The sequence below is a fragment of the Brachyhypopomus gauderio genome, chromosome 5 (genome assembly GCF_052324685.1).
Source record: "Brachyhypopomus gauderio isolate BG-103 chromosome 5, BGAUD_0.2, whole genome shotgun sequence".
In the NCBI taxonomy this organism is placed as follows: domain Eukaryota; kingdom Metazoa; phylum Chordata; class Actinopteri; order Gymnotiformes; family Hypopomidae; genus Brachyhypopomus; species Brachyhypopomus gauderio.
This window is the reverse complement of record NC_135215.1, coordinates 34916474-34925992: the sequence shown is the minus strand read 5'-3', so window position 1 is coordinate 34925992 and position 9519 is coordinate 34916474. Positions and strand designations below refer to the sequence as shown.

Below are 9519 nucleotides of genomic sequence, written 5' to 3'. Positions count from 1 at the left end.
GATCCAGGCAAACGTGCCACTACATTAGTAAGTTTTTACATCACAGATTATTTGCACGTTTATGGAATTAAAGTGCTTTTTATTCACATAAGCAAATTCCTCCTCAAATGGTGCCTTCATAGAAATGTGTGTGCAGTCGATCGCTCCGATTATATTAGGGTTGCATTATCGCTGCAAATTGCGCTTTAATGTTTGCCTGGTCAACCGCTTCTTGATGGGAACTTTATATAACTAGCTGACATGCAGATGATCCCATCCAAAACAGCTGGCATGGCCCGGCTCAAAGATGACTGGGATATCCCCGACCGGTCTGCCAGTTCGCTTTGAAACGAGCCAGTTGCCAGGAAGCCGAGCGTTGTCGCTGGCAATGCGCAACTCCTCGCAGTGAAATTGTCTGATTAATTTACTGTTTAATTTTCTGATTAATTTACTTTATTTTACCCAGTAAAGGCTTACTACAATGTGTGCGTGAAGGATATTTCAATAGTTGTAATTTCAATGCATCACCTCTAAGTGTCGCTAATTGACGGAAACACATTAGAAACATGCGTACGCCAGAGGTGAAGGTGTCGTAGGTTTACGCACTTTCTCACGTTCAAATCACATTTCGTACATCTGACCGTTTGCGTGAAACATAGCGTACGCAATGTTTTTGTGCGTACGCACCGTTCGTACGTGAGGCCCCAGGTCCGGACAGGTCTGTGGTTATTCTCTGCTCACTCGCCTCTCTCAATCAAGAGAATCGCCTACAACGTAGTTGTCCGTGTGATTTCCTTTCATATCGTATATAAAATATTTTTTGACTTCAATTTACTTTGTACGGAATCAAAAAAAAAAACAATTCATTCAAATAATATTTCAGCTACCAATGTAGCTCATTTGCGGTACCTACATAGCAAAAATAGTAGTAGTAAAATAGTCTTTTTAGTTACAATTGCACATTTACCGTATTTAGTGGACGTTTTTGTCCATAGCGACTTACAATTGTGCATTGTCATCTCCATGGAAGAAATCCCTATGGTAGTACGCCAGAGTTTAAACATACCAAATGATACCACTATAACCCTGACAGTTAAAACACAAACAAGGGGGGAAAACTAGTTTTATGTATATGTAGAGAAGTGGTGACATTGATGATAATTGAAGTGGCTGAGGATCATTCAAGCTTCTTGAAGAAGAGGGTCTTCGGTCTATGAAAGCAGCAAGAAACTGTGCAGTAGTCTAACTCCTGAGGTGCAGTGGTTCAAGGCTCCTGTACTTGAGGACCCAAAGATGCAGCGTGCTGGGACACCTGTACTGTCCGGTAGGAGGGTGCAGGTCCATCTTGGCTTTGTAGACAAGAGATAACTGAATGACAACTGAATGTTAGGCTGTCTCTGTAAAGAAATGGCCGGATCCTGCTGATGTTACTCATGAGTAATAATGTAAAGAAAAGTTTGATAATACTGACAACATATGATGCAACTTAAAATGATGATTATTGCTCCACTTCCAGTCCTCTAACTCTACAACCTCCATCCCACAAGGGTTCCGTCTCAAGAATGGGGTTGAAAACAAAATGCTGGGCTGTCTGGACTGGGTTGTGAAACACATGGTCTAGTTATATCTGTCTTTGCATATAGACATGTGAAATGAGTTTGTTTATTTCCTGTGGATTTGTAAGTACAGATGAGAGCCTAGCCCATACATATTACTAAACTGGTTTATTAAACTGGTTTATTAGATTATTAAACTGGTTAACTGGATAATTAAGGTGGTATTGTTACAATTCATGATCAGTTTTGCATGCAAATTTAAGCTTGTCAAAATGAAAAGCAGTACACACATTCACCACCAGATGGCAGCAGCATACTAAATAATCAATTTTCTATTTCGGCTTACTCAATGTAGGTCTATAACCAGTTACGTTTGATCCTGGTTTGCCTAAACTTAATTATTTATCGTGTTGTGGACACAATTATACATAAGTAAAAAATAAGATATTTTTTTGTAAAAAAGTTTTTACAAACCCGACAATTGTTTGGTCGTTGAACCTTTGAGTTATTTCAACAAATTCAAAAATATAAAAAATATTTTCAAGCGATTACTTCGTCCAAAATACTTTATAACGTCAATTACCACGTAGTCTGATAGGGAACACTTAATTTGAATATTTGAATATAGGATTTGAATATAGGAATTAACCGGACATATTTCTTGAAGACAACTAATCTCAGCACATCAGTGCTCAGGACTGCAGAGGGTCTCATACCTTCTTGTCACACAAAACTCTAGTGGCCTCTAACAGTGAGATAATTAGGCAGGGACACCAGCCTCGCAGGCACAACCAAGATCTCACACTCCAAACACAACAAAGGAGCGGGTGAAAATGCGTCATGCGTGTAGAAAGAGTCTAGACTGTGTTTGGGATATCAAACACCCCCCCCCCCCCCCCAGTTTACAGTAATCAAAGACTACATGCATTTATAGAATAATTTGTATTAATCATTTTGGACACAGTTGTTATTTAATTTCTTGTAACATATGGTATATTTAACTACATAAAATATATGTAAATTCAAAAATATTTTCCAGGAATTAAAAATTATTTAAATGTTTAAACATCACTGAGGTACTTTTTAACAAAAAGATATTTTTCAACTGCAGACAGATGGAAAAGAAACAGGTGCACTTTCCCTTCCATTCTATCATCCTCTTTTTCTTTTGGTGTGATGAAATTTATGATTTATTATTCTTGTCTTATTATCAAATGGGGTCCGTTCATGCTGCATGATAAGAACTAGCAATTAGTGTATGCAAATGAGAACGGACTACAGTGAGCTTTCACTAATTTCTTGACAGATGAACAAAGAAAAGTGCACCGTGCTCATATGGGTTTGGGTCTTTATTTTTTAGCTTCCATACGTGTATGTGTCTGTGGTTTTCTACTACAAGTGCCCTTGTAGGGACATATATCGCATAGTTTGTCATGTTTTATAAAGACTTGGGCTGCAACTCGGTTGATATGGAAACTAATGTGTTAATGTCCTGATGGCTGTTTAGAGAGTTGCTAAAACATACCACTGCTCCATAATGTCCTGATTCCTCAACTGTGTGCACAGGATCATTCAAGATAATCTCTCATTAACACACTGCTATTTGTTCTGTCTGGTCATCCTGCTTTGCTAACCAAAAGATAATCCAATAAAATTGAAACTTTAAAATACCTTTTTTATCTCTCACTATGGATATGTTTGTCTTTGCTTCTTATTGGTATAATTCACAAATAAAGGCTGGTATAGACTTTGAAGTCTGGGCTTTTTGTACAAATGTGCATTCCACATCGGACAGAATGATTTAGGGCATTTGATTGTTGGCTTTGCCTCTCTCATTAACCAAAGCAAATTTACTGATGCAGAGACTGATGTTGTTTGATGAAGACGTAGCAAACTGTGGTATACGCATGCAGTCTGTTCCTCGCATTAAAAAAAAGTTATCTTTGTAGGGCACATAGTTAATCCTTCCATTTAATAAGACCTTGCCATAACTTTATAACAGTTTGCATATATAGCAAATACAAATATTGTATTCATTTGTATGGATTAGACAACCACAGAGTGAAATATGTGTTTTCTTTACACACGCTACCTTCCTGCCTCTTCTCAAACATTTGGTGCATTGGAGTGTGTGTGTGTGTGTGTGTGTGTGTGTGTGTGTGTGTGTGTGTGTGTGTGTGGCGAGACAGCAGAAAAAAACATGGTCTGTGGGATTTGATTCTTTTGACAATGGAAGCATGTATCAGATCTTTCTTTCATTCAGTGTTCTAAATGTTTCAAAAGCAAACTTTCTTTCCCGGGGAGTCAGGGCACGAGTTCTCCACTGAAATGTTTGATGTTCATCTCTTCTGTTGCAGAGCGAGATGAAGTAAGTACTTAATTCATGAGGACATAACAAGGAAGCTATTAAGCAAACATATTTCCCAGTTTCAGCTGGCATGAAGGAACCACTCAGGGCAAGAAAGCCAGTAGTTGGATTTTTAAAAGATAATTGCCTAAATGTTTACAAGTAACTGATGCTAAGGGTTTAAACTGCAATAACAGTTTTAAGAATGCACCATGCAGCCTTCTAACTTGCTTGTACGAAACACACAAGTGTAGTGAGCGTGAAGGTGACACGAAGGGTTGAGAAGGTGCCCCCATTCCTGGTGCTCCCACGTTCCCTCCTCTTGCCCTTTTGTGTAATAACAAGAGGGTATAACCCATTTGTGCAATAGTACGGCAGAACAGAATATCCAATTTCCACAAGTGCAGCGGTGGGAAGTATTTAGGCTACTTGAAGTATATGTCTTAATGAGAAAAGACAAAAAGGAACCCCATGTGCATGTTTTATGCAGTCTGTTCCTGCACATGAATAATTATTTATGAACACGAAGCCTAAGAGGAAGCCGTGGAGAAGGAGAAAGAGAAAAAGAACCCGGTGAAAAATTTAAAAGGAGACGTTAAATGAATATTTAAGGGAGGATGAAATATTTAATGGAAACAAATGAGGCAAACATTTAAGGCCGCATGATAAATAATGGCGCGAGTGGCGCGCCGAGTGTCCTCGCCGTTGTGCGCGCGAGCGCATCGCCACGGCGACCTCAGAATTCCCGCCACGCTCGCGCCCGCCGTCTGGTCCCGGTCCCGGTTTGTTTTCCGTACGGCAGCCGTTCGTGGGGTTGGACGAGTCTGTAGGTTAGCGTGTGTAGACTGGCAGGGGAATATTAGCTTTTTGTTGAGAGCAGGTGAGATGGATGCGGGAGAAGTGAGGATGGAGAAGTTCAAGGCAGGACGCTGAGATCCTCACGAGGGAGGGATGATGTGTTAGGAGAGGACATGACACCAGCTGGCTGAATTAAGACTCAGGGTGAAGTTCAGTTGAGCTCTCTCTTTTAGCCAGGAAACAAACTGTACACAGACAGTGTGTAGATTAACACTTGAATCTTCTTCACATTCATAATTCCCTTTTCTGAAGTTTCTGAGTGGGTGGAGCACGACTTCACTTCAGACCACGTCTCCGAGGTGGACCGCTGTGAGTTCGAGCGAGGCCAGCAACTGCACGTTTGTTTCCAGACTTCCATTCGGCGTCTGGGTTCTGCGCCCTGCAGGCTGTGCGTGCATTTCTGATCAGTACTCAGTACTCAGTAATCAGTACTAAGTCATCTGAGCTTTAAGGTAGCAGCCAGAGGCTGAGTGCAGATGTTGCCTTCACGGCCCGGTTTGGTTCACTGTCTCTTGCATCATCTCAGGGAATGTGAAGTCTGGAGCTCAGCCTAGCTGGTGGGCTGTGATGTTTCCCCAGGACGTGCCATGTGCTCCTTGGTCTTCTGTGTACCACTTCTGAGGCTACAAGTGCCGTTTGAATACATCTGCAGTAATCTCCACCCTACCAACAGATTTGATACATCGGGATGTCAGTGTCTGCTCACAGCGGGTGAAATCCTTCTTTCCTCTGTTAGTCCAGGCTAAATATACTGTAAATCTATCCAACAGTTGCTGTATAATGGATTATATATTCTGGTCTGGCAGAACGGTGTTGCGTTTAATAATATTACCAACATATATAAATAAAAAAGTGGTGATTCATCACACCCCTTATTCAAGGTTTTAATGTTTTTGGCAGTGGTCACTGACCTCTTGTTCAATGTTCATTTTTCCTGATTTGAAAATAATTAAATCAGCAAACAAATAATTAATTGAGTCAATGAGAACAATTAGTTCAATGATGCCTTTGAGAATTGGCTGTGCATAGTGAATTGGTTCATTATCATACTGCAAAATAATTGAGTGGAGCAAGTGTGTGTGTGTGTGTGTGTGTGTGTGTGTGTGTGTGTGTGTGTGTGTGTGTGTGCTGTCGTATTTATATCTGTATGGTTGTGGTTTCCCATGAATCAGTATTTCTTCAACTTTAGTTTTTATACTTTCCTTCCTTTACAGACTGATAGCAGCGTCAACCTCTCATCCACCCATCACCTTCTGATCGCTTCCTGTTTACCTCCGTCGGAACAAGTAACCAAAGTGTCCTGCGCTGGCCCACGACAGAAGCGATGTGCTGGCCCGTGTGTTGAACTCTGTTGCTCACTGAACACTTCACCACTAATGTGTCTGAGCCGCACGGGCCATCCGTCAGACGCTGGGAGGTTGTGGACGCCAGACGGCGTGTGGAGGTCTGGAGCTGCTGTCTCCGCTCCCCCCACAGAGCGGCTGCCCTCGTCTCACCTGCAGGCGGACATCATTACCCCCGTGAGGTGTGGCTGTGCCGCCCTCGCTGAACACTTCCGCTGCCCCTGGGGTGTAGTGTGGCAGGCCCAGCCCTTCGTGTTGTTACTGTGGCCGTGGCTTTGGCACAGGGATCAGGTCTTCTGGCAAACGTGTGCCTTCAAACATCTCCTTTGCCACAACATGCCCATCGGTCCACCACGCCTTAACGTGCTAGTGTTGAGCTTCGTTAAAACCATAGTTAAAGTGTTCTCTGTTTGAACCTTAGCTATCTGTTTGGGATCTGTGGCCAGTAAGGTTAGTAGTTTTAAATGATATTGTAAGATAAAGATTTTAATAATGTTATGTTTATTTTTATACCTGCATGTTTCATGTGAATGTAAAAAGAGTCCATTGTGTGTGAAGGTGTTCATGGAGGTGTTTGGTGTTCAGTACCAGCAGGTGTTTTAACCTGTTCCGTCTCTGTGGGATTATGTGTAAGGCATCACCCAAAGGGAACAACCTTCTTTTAGCTCCCTGCCTAATTAATGCATCACCACAAATTTCCTCTAAATGCCTCTCTCCATATCTAACCTTGTTGCAAAGAATTATACGTTTCCTGCTCACATTACCCATCCTCGGAGAATTCTCATATGGTCCTGTTCATAATTACTGGTGGGCTTCAAAGCAAATGCCGTCTTTTAAGTACATTAACGCCCATACTGTTTTTTTTAGCAAGTTTTTGTGTTCACATGCTTTATTGTTGGAGTTTATACAACAGTATTACAGAAATTATCTTTTAAAAGTCAACAATCCCTTTTTAGATTTTCAAATACATTGCATGCATGTATTTGGGAGTAACCACAACTTGTATATTCTGCACGTGTGGGGGTTACTCTATATTCTGTTCGGTTCATAATTAATTCATGACACAGTGAGCATATTTAATCTATAAATTTTGTCCCACTAGGATATGTTTTTGTTAACTGACATCAACCACTGAATTAAAAACCAGCCCCTGAACTGTGTTGGAACTATCAGGACAAACGGGCCACAGCCCAGCTGAAGCCACTCGGGTTAATTAACGTTAGCTGGTAAACATGGCAAGTTGCACAGATCTAGTGGCCAGCAGCGTATGCCAAGTTCATGCCTGATGTTTCCTAATTATGTCCAGTGCCCAGGGGGCAGCTGGCCGCATCGCTGATCTCATGCCCCGGAGCGCCGAGTGACTGCGGCCCGGCTCATTTCTCCTACCCGGACACCAAATGTAAGTGAAGGTGAATCTCAGTTTAATTTACACAGCCGTCCTGGACTATAAACCTTCAGGTTTTACTGCTGAGATGAAGCGCAACCCTGTTAAGCCAGAGAGACGTTCGCTAGTTGTTAAAGAGCGAGTGCCGTGTAGTATTTTAACCCGAGACCATAAAGCATAATAATAGCAGTGTTTGCCCCTAAAACACAGCTGCCTTCACACACAGATCACACGGGTCTTCCTGGCTCCACGCTCATGGAGACCAGAACCCTGACTCAGCACTTTCACTTTAGTTTTTCTCTTCGTTTACGGCCCGTGGAATGAAACGTTCCTGCCTTGCAGCGTGAGATCTTCCTCTGATATAATGGACGCTGTGTGGACAGACAGGGCCAGCCCAAAGCTAGCAGCTCCAACCCTGACCAGGTTAACCAGACGCTAGTGGCAAGAATGGTGAGAATGAGAAACAATAAACAAACTTCCACTCAAAATTGAATGAATTTGTAGACATATTAAAACATAAAATAGGACCCATTCAAACCACTTATAAAATTACCTACTGTTTAAAGAGAGACATAAACAGCATTTGACTGAAACCCGCACTTAACATATGCACTCTGAACACTTTGTAGGAAGACTGAAAATGTGAAAAGTAAAAAAAAATGTGACATATTTCACAAGTGGTGAAATCACTAAATAGATAAAGTATGCATAATGACACTTGATCATCATTTGAAATCAACATTCATAATATTGGTTCAACACTAAATTAAAAGCACACTGTACCACAAATGGCAAAGTTAAGATACTTGTGTATTCAAACAAGATATCTCTTTATCTCCATTTGGGAGAATCGTTGAGTTGCATGTGCTGTAATGACATCAACAAACACACTGTCTCCTGATTATCTTGCAGTTCACGTTTCTGTAGTCTGGGTTGAGGTTATCTAGTTATAAACACAAACCATTTGTTTGAACTTTGGTTGAGGAACATCTATTGGTATTATCCAGTTGATTGAAATTGCATGAGAAACTGATTGTGAGGCAACTAAGCTTATAGCTATTCTTTATCTATTGCTGTCAATTTCTATTAATCGATATAACATTAACGGTAAATAAACAGCAGAGGTGTTTTTGCTCTATTTCAACCCCATCCTGATGTTTTAGCCTCTTGAAGACTTTGTCAGATGCCTCATATCCAAACAGTGCATGACCACAGGAATTCTTGTTTCTTTCTTTGTGGAAAAAAAAGACAATCTTTTCTCTCTGGTTTTCCGAGACCTCTCTCTGTATTTCAAGTCATACTGACCTAAAAAGGTTGATCAAAGACTGTTGGAACTTCGCAGCCTGCAGCGAGCAATAAATTGGACCATTCCATGTTTTTGCACCGACAAATTATTCTCCTGAGCCCTAACATTCTTAGTAGCAACTCAATTAGCTAGAGACAGATGTAGCAAGTATTCAAAATTTAATGTTTAATGGATTTTTCAATATTTTATCATCTCTAGTCCTAGTTAGAATGGAAATACTCAATTTTGTGAAAATAATAACTATTTGCTTATAATTCCCACATAAACTGGGAGTTTGTGCTGTGTGCGTGACAGCATCAGATGTTGGCGAGACTGCGCTCTCTGTAAATCCCCGCGGGCTATTCCACCGTGCTGAAGTGGCTCGCGCGCTCGCGCTTTCATGTGGCTGCTCAAAGACAATAGTCCTGCTCTTTCAGAGAGGATAGACTTTCTCCAGACACTATTCCCTCAGCTTTAGACACAAATAATAAGAAAAAGTTGACTGGAAAGAGAAAAGTCACAAACCTAACAAGCTCTGACAGGTCACATATTAAATAGCATGCGCGCGCGCGCGCACACACACACACACACCCATACCCATATATATTAGGGGTGTAACGGTACGTGCATTCGTACCGAACCGTCACGGTACGGATAGCACGGTTCGGCAGTTCCATCCTATAGGAACGTGGGAAGACCAGTGCGCGTAATGCAGAAACGAAGTTCAAACGCGAGTTGGCTGTACACCTTTGCTAAGCCTGCCATGC

The 9519-nt window shown here is 41.5% G+C and overlaps 1 long non-coding RNA gene across 2 annotated transcripts in view; it reads left to right on the top strand.

Annotated features, from left to right (window-relative positions):
• Window positions 1-6455: 6455 nt before the first annotated feature.
• LOC143515288 (uncharacterized) overlaps window positions 6456-9519 on the top strand; it is a 52282-nt gene continuing 49218 nt past the window's right edge. For both annotated transcript variants that reach the window (XR_013131087.1, XR_013131086.1), the window contains exons 1-2: window positions 6456-6533; window positions 7390-7482. This is a non-coding gene — a long non-coding RNA (uncharacterized LOC143515288). The remainder of the gene's footprint in view (window positions 6534-7389; window positions 7483-9519) is intronic.